Genomic DNA, 12,759 nt, shown 5'->3' on the forward strand with positions numbered 1-12,759 from the left:
CCCCGCGAATAATATAATCGACGCGTACTATATATACCTATATAAAAGCGAGGGTGCGATTTGTTTTTATACGACGATAGTCGACGAGCACTCCGGTAGAACGTATACGTCCGGCGAGCCTATAGTTTTCTACTCCGTACTCGTAGAACTCGCTACCGAATTTAAGGACAACTTAAAAGCGGGATATACTAAGGACCCCTATTAGGCCGCGGTCCTAGCTTAGCTAAACGCCGTAGAAGAACGCCGCCTACGAGCTGCCGCCGAGAGGACGCTAGAAGCTAACGAGAACTCTAACTATAAGGAAGCGGATATTATAGGCGAGGCTAAGTCGAGCCCTTTAGGACTTTGTTTTTTCTTACGCGACGACCTTATCTATTTTAAGGACGACACCGACGGTAGAGAGAGACTATATATCCCCCGCTCCCTATATCAGGAGGTCTTCTAGATGGCCTACGATTATTATTACTACGCAGGTTATTACCGCACTTACGCTCGCTTATACGCTAGTTTCTATATACGCTAGCTCGGGCGCGAGGTCTCTAAGTATATCGCTTATTGCTCCGAGTGTATCCTAAACTAGACGCTACGCTATCCTCTATACGGTAAATTGCAGCCGATTAAATGCTAACCTATCCTATAGTACGCTATTACTACGGACTAGGTTTACGGTCTACTACCTAATAAAGATAGCTACGATAGTTTCCTTATAGAGACGTATAAGTACTCTAAGCGCGTTATACTACGTAAGTGCAAATCGACGTAGATAGCGCAGCAATACGGTAGCAACTAGATCTAGGGCTACGTCGAAATGGAACGTAACCTTCTAGCTATTATAATCGGCGACCGGGACCCTATTTAGCTTAGTAACTTTATAAAAGCAGCCTTTAAGAAGTTAGGCACGAGGTTCTTCGTAACGACGGCGTACTATCCTTAGTCGGACGGCTAGTCTAAGCGAACTAATTAGACCGTAGAAATCGCACTACGATTCTTTACCTCTAATTATTTAGACGCTAATTAGACGGACGCACTTCTATATATCTAGGCCGAGCTTAATAACGCTAGAAATGCCTCGACTAGAGAGATACCTAATATTCTAATTTGAGGATTTAAGACTAACTTAGACGCGCTAAACCCCCTTACCGAGCTCCCTACTAAGGACTACTTAGTATTAAGATAGGAAGTACGCGATTAGGCTACAGACTCTCTTACGTAGGCGGCAGCGATAATAAAGGACCGATATAACCGCAAGCATCGCCCTATCTCCTTTAAGACGGGCTAAAAGGTACTACTTAAGCTATATAAGGGATACCGCCTACTAGGGAACCCTAATCGCAAGCTTTTAGCGTAGCGTACCGGACTATTTAAGGTAGTACGTCTAGTCGGCAACCTTACCTACGAGCTCGATCTCCCCCTAGTAATACGTATCTACTCTATAATCTTAGTTTCGTAGTTAGAACCCTACCCGGAAGGCCGTAACCCGTACGACCGAGAGATACCGGAGCCTAGCCTAGTAGATAAAGCACCTTTCGACGACGACTATCTATACCTAAGAGCACCCTATTACGAGATCGAGAGGCTCCTCGGACGTAGAGTCTCGAGGGGCAAGATATAATACTTAGTTAAATAGCGTAGCTACAATTACGCGCATAACGTTTAGTACGATATCGACGACCTCCGCAATTTAGCGGAACTCGTCTAGGAGTACGACCGCCTCTACCTATAGCAAGCGCTACGATAGCAAGCACTATAATAGCAGGCACCGGCAGCGCCGTCCCTAGGCGCGCCGTAGTTAATAGTAGGAGAACTATAGGCTCGGCCTTCTCGGAGGCCTAGCTTACGCAACTCCTAAAGAGCCGCTAGACGAGGGTTAACTAAGTAGCACTATATATAGCAATAGGAATCTCTATCGCGGTATATTACGTTATAGCACTATTGTCTATAATTGAATCGTACCCTACTTTACTTTATTTTAAAACGTACCCTACTTTACCTTATTTTAATATAAAAATAGTTTACTTTATTGTCCTCCCCTATTGTCGCCCTAGAGCGCGCGCCGACGCGCCCTATTGTTATTATTAACGTATAACGCGTCCTATTATCGGACGGGCCGTACCGTATATATAAACGGCGCGGCGTAAGCGAGGTAAAGTTTGCGTTATAACAAGCGTAGAACGCCCTAGCAACGCCGTAAATTCTTAGTTACTACGTATACGTAATATACTAAATTCTCTCCGCTTATTTATTAGTATTACTAACATCCTTACTAAGTATACGCCGCCTTAACGACTAGCCCCGACAATACTATCTATCCCTAAAATAGAGCGTACCGAGCGCTACTATCCGCTAGCGGGCGAGCGCGGCCCTCCTATATAATAGCAATACGCCTATAAAGAAGACGAGCTCTTAGAACTAAGCTAGTAGTAGCTACCTTAGCGTCGCAAGGTTAGCGGCCTGCTATTTGCCGTAGTACTACTACAAATCGAGCACTACGAGGACTACGTTAGCTCGCCTAAAAACATCGCGTAGGCGAACCTTAACAAAATCCCTTATAATAAGGTCTCGGTAGAGTTATACCGCGAGCTCGACCGGCCGCTACTAGAAAACATTAGTAACTTCGTTAACGCTACGGTATAGGCACGAATCTATCGTACGCTAGTACTACGCCCGCTATTACGTAGAAGAACTATACGGGTAAACCCTATTACCTTCGAGGACTTCTTCCTAAAGCACTACGGCTCCGATAGGGTATATATTATACGAATTCGCTTAGTCGACCTCTCCGAACTTAGCTACCTACCCCTACTACTACTCGATTCTAAAGCTAATCTAAAGGACCGCAATATCTTACGCTATATCGCTATCTTATTATAGTAGGGCGCTAGCGTTAACGGCTACGAGATAGGTAACTACGCTAGCTAGGCTACGTTTTTCGGCCTGCTATAGTTCTATTAGTTTCTAGACGCTAAGCTAGACGTCGCTTAGGACGGCTAGCGATACCGCGTTATTGTCCCCGATCCCTAGTACGCTAAATTGTTCTACGATCTAATAGAGATCCCGGACTAGGTCTGTAACTATAATATCTACTATGCGATCCGGACGCTCGCTAAACTCGACCTTACTCTAACGTCTTATAAGGAGAACGGTATACCCTTCGCAGTACCTTATACTTAGACCGCGTTTCAACTTATAAGCGCCTTAGTTAGCTACGGCTTCGTAAAGAACGCCCTAGATAAGCTATACGAGATCCTTACTAGTATACTAGGCTAGGACGAGACCGAGCTAAACCTTATATCCGTATACGTATAGATTGTATAGATCGTAGCACGTACGGTAGATAGACTAGAAGACGAAACGCTAGAGCAGGCCGACGAGCGCCTTAATTAGACTATAAACTGCTATAACTTGCTAGGCTAGTTCGAGGAGGAATAGAACGTTACTATAGAAGCGATAGTCTAGTAGCAGACAGCCGCGATATACGTAAAGGTATAAGAAAAGATTATTATACTCGAGCCCGTCGACCTAGTTACGTTCGATAGTACTAAATTACTAGACGCCTACCCTAAGTAACTTGCCGCCTTCGCGCGATTTTAGACGGAATGCCGCTACTAGAAGGAGCGCACCCTAACTTTAGTATACGGCCCTACTAAGATCGTAGAAATAATTAAGCCTAATACCTAGTAGATAGATTACCGTAATAATTAAGGATAGGTATAGGGCGACAAGGACCTTTCTTAGCGTCTTAGAGAAGCCGCAAATTAGCACTAATATGCCTCGGACGCCGTAGTAGCACGCGACGCTACTACGCTTAACGCCGACACTAGCGCCGTAGAGTTAGCTACTAAGCGCCCTAAGGGAAAGGCGGCCCTACGCTCTAAGGGATTACCTATACTCTAGCGATATAAGAAGGAGCTTAAGGACCCTAACGACGCGACGCATTAGGGCACTATTATAGTAGAAGAGCAGGAACTAAGAAAAGTAAGCGTAGATAGAAAATAGGACGTAGAAAAGAGGGACGTCGATAGCGAGAACGTAACGGAGAAAGAGCAGTAGAAGGGATAGAAAGAGAAGGCTATAGAAAAGGATGTCGGTATAGGTAACGCTAGGGCTAAGGACGGCGATAGCCCCGCTCCGCTAGATAATAAAGGCAAGGACGAACTTTAAAGTAAGGCGATAGACGCTATCCTTATCCGCGCCGACGCCCTAATAACCGTACGCTAGGTCGTAAACGCCGTTTAGTTAGCCTTCCCGAACCTCTACGCTACTAAGAGCGCGGAAGATACTAAGGAATTCCTTAACGCCGATAGTACTAACGTAGGCTTAGATCCGGACTTAATCCGCAATTCTAACTTAATCCGTAAATAAGACGGTAACGGTATATACGTCTATAAGCTTAGCATCTTTAGCCGTAGAGCCGCACTCTTACGCAATACTAAGCCCGCCTTTAGTCCTATATACGGATGCGATATTACTATATACCTAGTAGAGAACTCTACTACTAGGGACTCTGCTCGAGATAAGGCAGCACCTCCGCAATAATACTCTACTAAGTAATAGCAAGGCAAGACGCAACCGACTACGCTAGGTAAGGCAAAGTAGCGTAACAGAGGTAAGTAGAACGACGAAGGCGAATAGAATAGCTCTAACGGAGACAATAACGATAACGCCCTACTAAAGCCTCGTCGTAAGCACCTCCCTATAGCTTCCCTCGATATTAGCTAAGAGGTACGCAATACGGTTACTACGTTAGGCGCACGTTAGCGCGCGGTAAGCTACGCCTTTACGGTAGCTATAGCGGCAATTATTAACGCTATACGTAAGGACGACTTAGCCGTAGACCGCCTTATTTAGGTTAACGATACGGTACGCTAGACCTATACCGTCTTAAACCTAGTACGAGAACTTAGCTTTACGAGACGCACCTATAAGGAAGATACTACGTAATAGCGATACGAGAACTTCCTAGTAGAGTATACCGATTCTCTAATAGGCTCTAACCTACGTAGCTCGCTCGTAGCAATGTTTTATCGAGTATAGACTATAAATAAGGGCGATATAGAAGAGGGCGCTCTACTACCTTTTATCGGATAGAACGCTACGCTATAGCTATTACGCGAGGCAACCCCCGACGTAGGCACTAGAGACGCTAGTCTATTATACCGAGAGGAAGTTCTAGAAGAGACAGCTACGGACTTCGAGATTCTAGAAGAGCCTACGCGCGTTACGACTATCGAGATCCTAACCGCTACGCCGACGAGCGCCTAAATCGCTATACCGACAAGCGTACGCACTCCGATAGATAAGAAGGTTCGTCGAGGCGCCGCTAATATAGACGAGAATACCTACCTATAGCGCTCCGGAATACTATACTCCGACGTCGAGCAATAGCTTAAGTCTAGCTACTAGGCCGATACTACAGTACTAATCTATAACGTATTAGGCTTTATTACGATCGATTGTATACTACCTACGGGCACGCGACTCTTAGACGTTAAACTTAGCAATATATTTTAAATAATCGACGACGCTACAATTACCCTAAAGGAGCTCGGCACCTAGCACACTTATATAGTAGAGGCGTACGGCTTCCCGCGTACTAAACGTAAGCTAATCGGCCCTCTATACCTATACTATATAGCAAGCACTAACGGTAAGTATAAGATCGCCTTAATCTGTAGCTAATATATCCTTACAGGTAGCACAGTTTTCCGGCGCAAGGCAGCGCACTAAGTCTAGCTTACCTCTATCGATAATGCCCTAGATTAGGCGATAATCTCGTAGGTCCTAATAGACATCCCCGGCGAGACAGAGCCGCTAATAGCCGCGCGCGACTAGTAGAAGCGATAGAAGAAATACCGCGAGGACCTAGTATACCTACTCTATAGCAAGTAGCTAAAGACTATTACGGCCGGTTAGCTAACCTTTAAGGAAGACTAGGTAGAGTAGCCGACGGAGATTAATATCGTCGCGGTACTAGACTACGTCTTAGAGAATATAAAAGCAGCCCTTAATCGTAAGGCAGCCGCCGGTATTATAGACGTAGCCCTCGACTACTTCCTTCGTACTATATACCTCTAACTATAAATAGGCCGTATACTACGAAAGGATCGAGACTAGACGCTAAGATCGGCCTATAAGAAGGATACGACGCTACGCCTAAACGATATCTTATACGACTATAATAAGGAAGACAACTACTTAATCTCCCTCTATCGAGGACTAGGACTAAAAGGCATCGCTAGACGTTACGAAGCGCTTATACCCTAATAGTAGGCCGACCTATACTTGTATATACTAGACGAGCTCGCTGCCGTAGTAAAAGCTAAGATATACGTTAGTACCGCGGCGATAGACGAGCCCGGCTAGCCGCTATAAAAGACGCGCGCTCTACTAGCTTAGGTACCGGCACCGTAGGTACTAGTACCGCAACTACCGACGCTAGGTTAGTTACGCCGCAAGTCTAAGTACGTAGCCGTACCCGAAGACAAGCTCGCCTTGCTAGTAAAGCTACCTACTCTATAGGTACTAAGCGAGCCTAAGGCCCTCTCGCCGCTAAAGATTGCTACCTAGCGCCTAGCTACGCACGCGTCTGCGCGCGCTATTACGGCAGGCCCTTCCGATAGTCTAGCTATACGCGCGTCTACGCGTACGTCTACGCGTACTCTAAACTCTCTAGCTACGCGTACGCTAACTAAGCGTAAGGCAGCCGACGGCGATTCGTCTATAAAGAAAAAGATACAGAAACTATAGAGCTTTACGGAGGGCAAGGCAACTAAGGCTAAGGCTACCGGCTCTAAGACGGAACCGGAATTAATTAACTCTAATAAGTAAGACTATAGCTAGTAGACGCGACATAATACGAATGCGAGATTTAAACTAAAGAAGGGGGGTAGAGATACCCTAATATATATAAAAAGGCATAAGCTATACGAGATACTTTAGGCAAGGAGGACGGAAGGAAGGAGTACGGTACGGCTATCTTAGTACGCTAGCTTCCGTTCTGTCGGACGGGGGTGCTATTACGGCAGGCACGGAACGCTAGGCCTATATATACTTCCGCAGAACCGTAGATACTTAGCCTAATACTATACCATTGCCTAACTACTAATCGTCCCTTATATAATACCCGCCTTCCTCCCTCTTCTCTTAGATCCTTATTAAATACTACCTATACCTACTACTACCCTATCTACCTACTAATATACCCTTCTTATATAGTATTTAATCTACCCTTTAAGGGTAGTAGCTAGATAGTCCTTATTTTAAGCTTTTAGCGGTATAGCTACGAAAACTACTAATTTAACTATATTACGCTCGAAGAACGGGACCTATACGTACTATTCTACTAAAACAACCGTACTAATTATTAAGCAAGACCTTCTATACGGCCTATTATACTAAGTTAATTATACTAGACCAATACTCGCTGATTCCGCTATATCCGTACTATAGAGGCCTATAATATATTATTAGTATTACCCCTTATTACAATAGCCGGCTTATTACAAAGCAACAACAACCGCGGCGCCGCTAGTAGCGCTAGCAATAATAACGCTAGTAGTATAGTGCCTGCTAAAGTGCCTACTAAAGAGCCTACTAGAGGGCCTACTAAAGAACCTATAATCGAAGGGGACGACCTATTATTATCCGTTAACGACATTCTTAACAATATTATTAACCGTCGATATAGCTAACTAGCCTTTAGCCCTTAACTAGTAGAAAGACTTTAAGAAGCTACTTAAAACAGGCTTACTGCCCTACGCTAAGAATAATAGCTAAAGGATAACCTCCTCGAGCTTCGCTACTTTTAGGAAGCCCCGACAACTACTACTAAACTAATAGCAGGACCTTCTTTACTACCTATCTAAAAGAAGGATGCTAAGCTTAAGGACTGCACCGTATTTAACGGCTCTAGTCGCAAGCAATATAATAATTATATACGTAATTGTAAGCTTAACTAGCGAAATATACCGAGGGCTCTTCTAGACGACTATTTATTAGTTGTCTACGCTATGCAATATATTAATAGCGACCTAAAGCGTACCTAGGATAACTATTTCGACTCCCTCGATAATTAGACCGCTGTTTAGTAGCAAACCTATAAAACTATTATGCTAGACACCCTTAGAAACCCTATACTAAGGCAATAATACGCTTAAGACTAATACCTCCGAGCTAAACAAAAGACTAATTAATCGGCTAGCTTATTTAAGGCCTATTTAAAGACCCTCGAAGATAACCTTCCGGCTAAGACTAATTCTATATAGATTTCTAAGATACGCCTAAAGCTCTAGTAGATAGGAACTTATCCTCGAATTAGACCGTCGCCGTATGTTTAAACAAGCTAATCTAATACGTATTTAATTTATAGTCGAAGTAGAAACAGCTAAACGAGCTATTTAGCTTTAGCAACGACTAGAATTAAGAATCCGACTAGCTAGTACTAACCGTAGCAACCGTAGTGCCTACGGAGGAAACTAAGGTTCCTACTAAAATAACAATGCTAATAATAGGAATAGTAACAATAACCGTAGAAGAGGCCGTAGCCGGCGGCTATATAGAGGGGGCCGCGATAGGGGCCGTAGAAGGGGCTCGTATCCCTATAATACTAACCGCTCGGCTAACAATAGTAACAATAGCTATAGCAACCTACTAACCGGATTAAAGTACTTCAACTGTAATAGTACTAGCTATCTACTAGGCTAATACGACAAACCTAGAGATTAGGCCTAGATTAACCGTACTTCCGCTAAGTATAAGAAACACCTTTTAGCCGCTAATACTACCCCTATTAGCTCTTCTAATTATTCGAAAAAAGAATAAGCGCCGTACTAACTATTAGCCTCGTACGGCGAAAAACTATTAACATTATACTAGCTATTATACGCACCTGTCTCGTAGGTAACTCGCATAGTACTAATTATAAGTCTAAGGTTATACTAGATCTAGGAAATTTAGTTAGTGCACTTATTAACTATCGCCTAGCTAAGTAATTAGACCTTCGACAATTGCCTAGGACTAATATACCGATCCTTGCTTAGTTTAATAACGCTCGGCACTTAACCTATAGAGCTTACTATATTTATATAGCTCTAAGAGACGACCTCGGCAATAAGCGCCTACTAGACTTTACTACCTATATAGTAGATATAGACAACCTTCTATCTAATATTGTTATTAGCAACCCTATTCTTAAGTACTACGCTATAACTATAGACTTAGGCATCTAAAAGTAGCGATTTAGAATCGCTAGGAAAGAGGATATTAAGTATATTAATATTAGCGAGTGCCCTAATAATATTAGGGTCTTGTTTATTAGCAACCTAATACTAGCCTCCGCCTTAGCTAATCCGACTGCCGACCTGCTCGGCGGTAATAACGATAAACCTATGCCCCCTAATAGTATAGATCCTAATTAGCTTGCTCGTATACCTTAGCCTATTCGAGAAACCTATATCGAGGTATTTAAATACTACCTAGCATCGACATTGCCTATGTTTAAAGAGACGGATTATAAGATTAATATTATAGAGGGCAAAGAGGTTCCTTTTAGACTACTCTATAACCTTAGTAAGCGTAAACTTGCTGTATTACGTAAATATCTAGATAAGAACCTAGCTAATAGTCGAATTTAGTATAGCAACAGCCCTGCTAGTATACTAATCCTATTTGTTCTAAAGAAGGATAGTAGCCTACGCCTATATATTAATTATCGTAGACTTAATGCTATTACTATTAAAGACCGTTATCTACTTCCGCTTATTAACGAGACCCTCGACCGCCTATCTAGCGCCTACTTCTATACTATATTAGATATTAAGGATGCCTACTATCGCATTCGCATTCGTAAGGGCGATAAATAGAAAACAGCCTTCCGTACTCGATATAGCTATTTCGAGTATTTAGTTATACTATTTAGCCTAGCTAATGCCTCTGCAATATTCTAGTCCTATATTAATCGTACCCTCTCGGGCCTACTAGACTACCTCTATATAGTTTACCTAGACGATATCCTAGTTTATACTTATTTACCTAATATTGCGGAGCACTAGGCTATAGTCTATAAGGTACTCGACCGCCTAAGGACTTATAGCCTATATTACAAGCCTTCTAAATACACCTTCGCTACTAAGGAGGTAGCCTTCCTTAGCTTTATCGTATTAGCTAATAGTGTTAAGGCTAATCCTAATCGGATTAAAACAATTACTAAATAGCTAACCCCTACTAGTATTAAAGAGCTCTAATTATTCCTCGGCTTCGCTAACTTCTACCGCCGCTTTATTAAGGGCTATTCGAGGCATGTATCACTATTAACTAAGCTTACTAAGACTAAGGCAAACCCTTCTAGAGAGTTTAAATAGACTAACAAAACACAAGCCGCGTTTAACGGCCTAAAGCAACGCTTTACTAAAGTCCCCTTATTGCACTATTTCGTACTAAGTAAGCAGATTTAAATTGAGACTAACGCTTTATAGTTCGCTATATTAGCTATTATATTATAGCAATTAGATGCTAACAATTACTAGCACCTAATTACCTTCTTTTTACGAAAGATAATCGATATAGAGCGTCGATACGAGACCTATAAGTAAGAGCTCTTAGTAATCGTAGAAGCCTTTAAGCATTAGCGCTACTATCTTAATAGTGCTTAGCACACAATTTAGGTCTATACAGACTATAACAACCTACGTAGTATTACTAAGGTTATAAGGGTTATAGGTCGATAGGCTAGATAGGCCGTCTACCTCGCTAGGTTTGATTTTAATATATTATATCGGCTAGGCGTAAGTAACCCTACCGATAGCCTATCGAGGCGACCTAATTACGATAGCGAGACTTAGTATATTAATTTATTGTTTCTAACCCTATAGTATAAGATTGCTATAGCCCGTATTATTAATAAGCAAGCGTAGGATAAGCGGACTTCCGGACCCCGCGGCGGTAATAAATACTATAGCGGAGTTATCGTTCTTCTAGTACGCGTTAGAAAGGACGTAGATCGCTCGAGCGATAATAACTCGATTAAAGACATTGCTATCTATAGTAATAGCCTATATAGCGACAGTACTATAGAAGAGGTTATAGTAGTTCTAGCTGCTAGTACTATTAGATATATATAATACGTACCTCGTTCGATAGCAAGGTTGCTATTAAATAACCTTATAATTAGGGATAGTTAATTGTTTATAGATAAGCTATTACGTACTTAGTAGAGGGACGCCTTTGCTGTCGAGCGTATTAATAGGCTTGTAAGTAGACGGGCGACTCGATCTAGTAAGAGTAATAATTAGTCGATCGACGACAAAGGTTACTTAAAGTTTAAGGGTAGATACTATATCCCCGCTAAACAATCGATTAGATAAGAGCTTTTAAAGAGGCACTATAATAGTAAGCTCGCTAGTTACTATAGCATAGAGAGGTTACACGAGTTACTATCGCGTATATACTACTAGCTAAATAGTAAGCGGTATATAAAGGAGTATATATAGACCTATATAGTATACTAGCGAGTTAAAGCACCGAAGCACTTGCTATTCGGCGAGTTGTCTTCGCTTCCTATTCTAAAGAAGCTATTTACCGAGCTTACGATAGACTTTATTATATTCTTACTGTTAAAAACCCTAAGCTTTTAAGCCGCACTACCTTAGCTTTACCTTCTATACTAATTTAGTAGCAAACCGAGCAATCGCTGTCGCTGTATCTAGTCTATAGTTCCAATAATTAGTGTTATTACTCGTTGTTGTTATTTCTGTCGATCTATCGAGTTTCTACTACCTCCTATCGTTGCCGCCGTCGCAATACCTCGCCGTCGCTTCCGCCGCGTACCTAAATTCGAGCCTTCTAAATAGCGCCGCTTAGCGACCAAGATAGGGCCATTATTAGACAGCTATTAGTTAATAGTATAACGGCAAAGGATATATAGTTGTCGTAGCGCATAGAGTATACTACTAGATCGTTTTCGGCTATTAAACGGTGCAGTACGAATATAAAGAGGTATAGTTCAGTATATAGACAAGGAAAACTAGGCCGGCCGAAGAAGGTACTGCTACATATAAGGGACTTTATAATAGATATCCTTACCGCTAAAGGCACGACTTAGATAGATAAGATACAAGACTAGTTAGTGCTCGAATTCGGTGTCTTCCTTAGCCTCTCGACTATAGAGCGCTATATTAAAAGCAAGGACTTCACTTATAAGGTTGCTTAGAGACAGGCCTCTTAGCGCTCTAAAGAAGCCGAGTTAGCATACCTAATTAATATATTACACTAGACAAGCGAACAGATTGTCTTTGTAGATAAGACATATGCTAGTAAGAAGTCGGCTATTCGAAGGCCGCGGAAGGCGTAGATAGGCACCTAAAGGCTTCCCTTATATTAGCAAAGGTTACTTCTACCGACTATAGCGATATAGTGTCCTTCCGGCCTATATAATAGACGGCTGGCTTCTAGGAGCGACTCTTATTAAGCAAGACAGTATTAATAGTAAGGCATTCTTATTATAGCTTTAAGAGAAGGTGTTACCGCTCTATAGTCTATTTCTAGGTCTACGGTCTGTTATTATTATAGACAATTGCTTAACCTATAGTCGAACAGCCGTCCGCAATCTATACCGTCTATACGGTGTAATTGCTAACTTCTTGCCGCTATATTCGCTACACCTCAACCTAATTAAGCCATTATTTAGACTATTTAAACACTAGATAAAGAGACACTAGGATATAATGCCTAAATATAGCCGGACGGACGACTAGCAATCTCAAT

Source organism: Pseudocercospora fijiensis (genome assembly GCF_000340215.1).
Source record: "Pseudocercospora fijiensis CIRAD86 unplaced genomic scaffold MYCFIscaffold_4, whole genome shotgun sequence".
NCBI classification, from domain to species: domain Eukaryota; kingdom Fungi; phylum Ascomycota; class Dothideomycetes; order Mycosphaerellales; family Mycosphaerellaceae; genus Pseudocercospora; species Pseudocercospora fijiensis.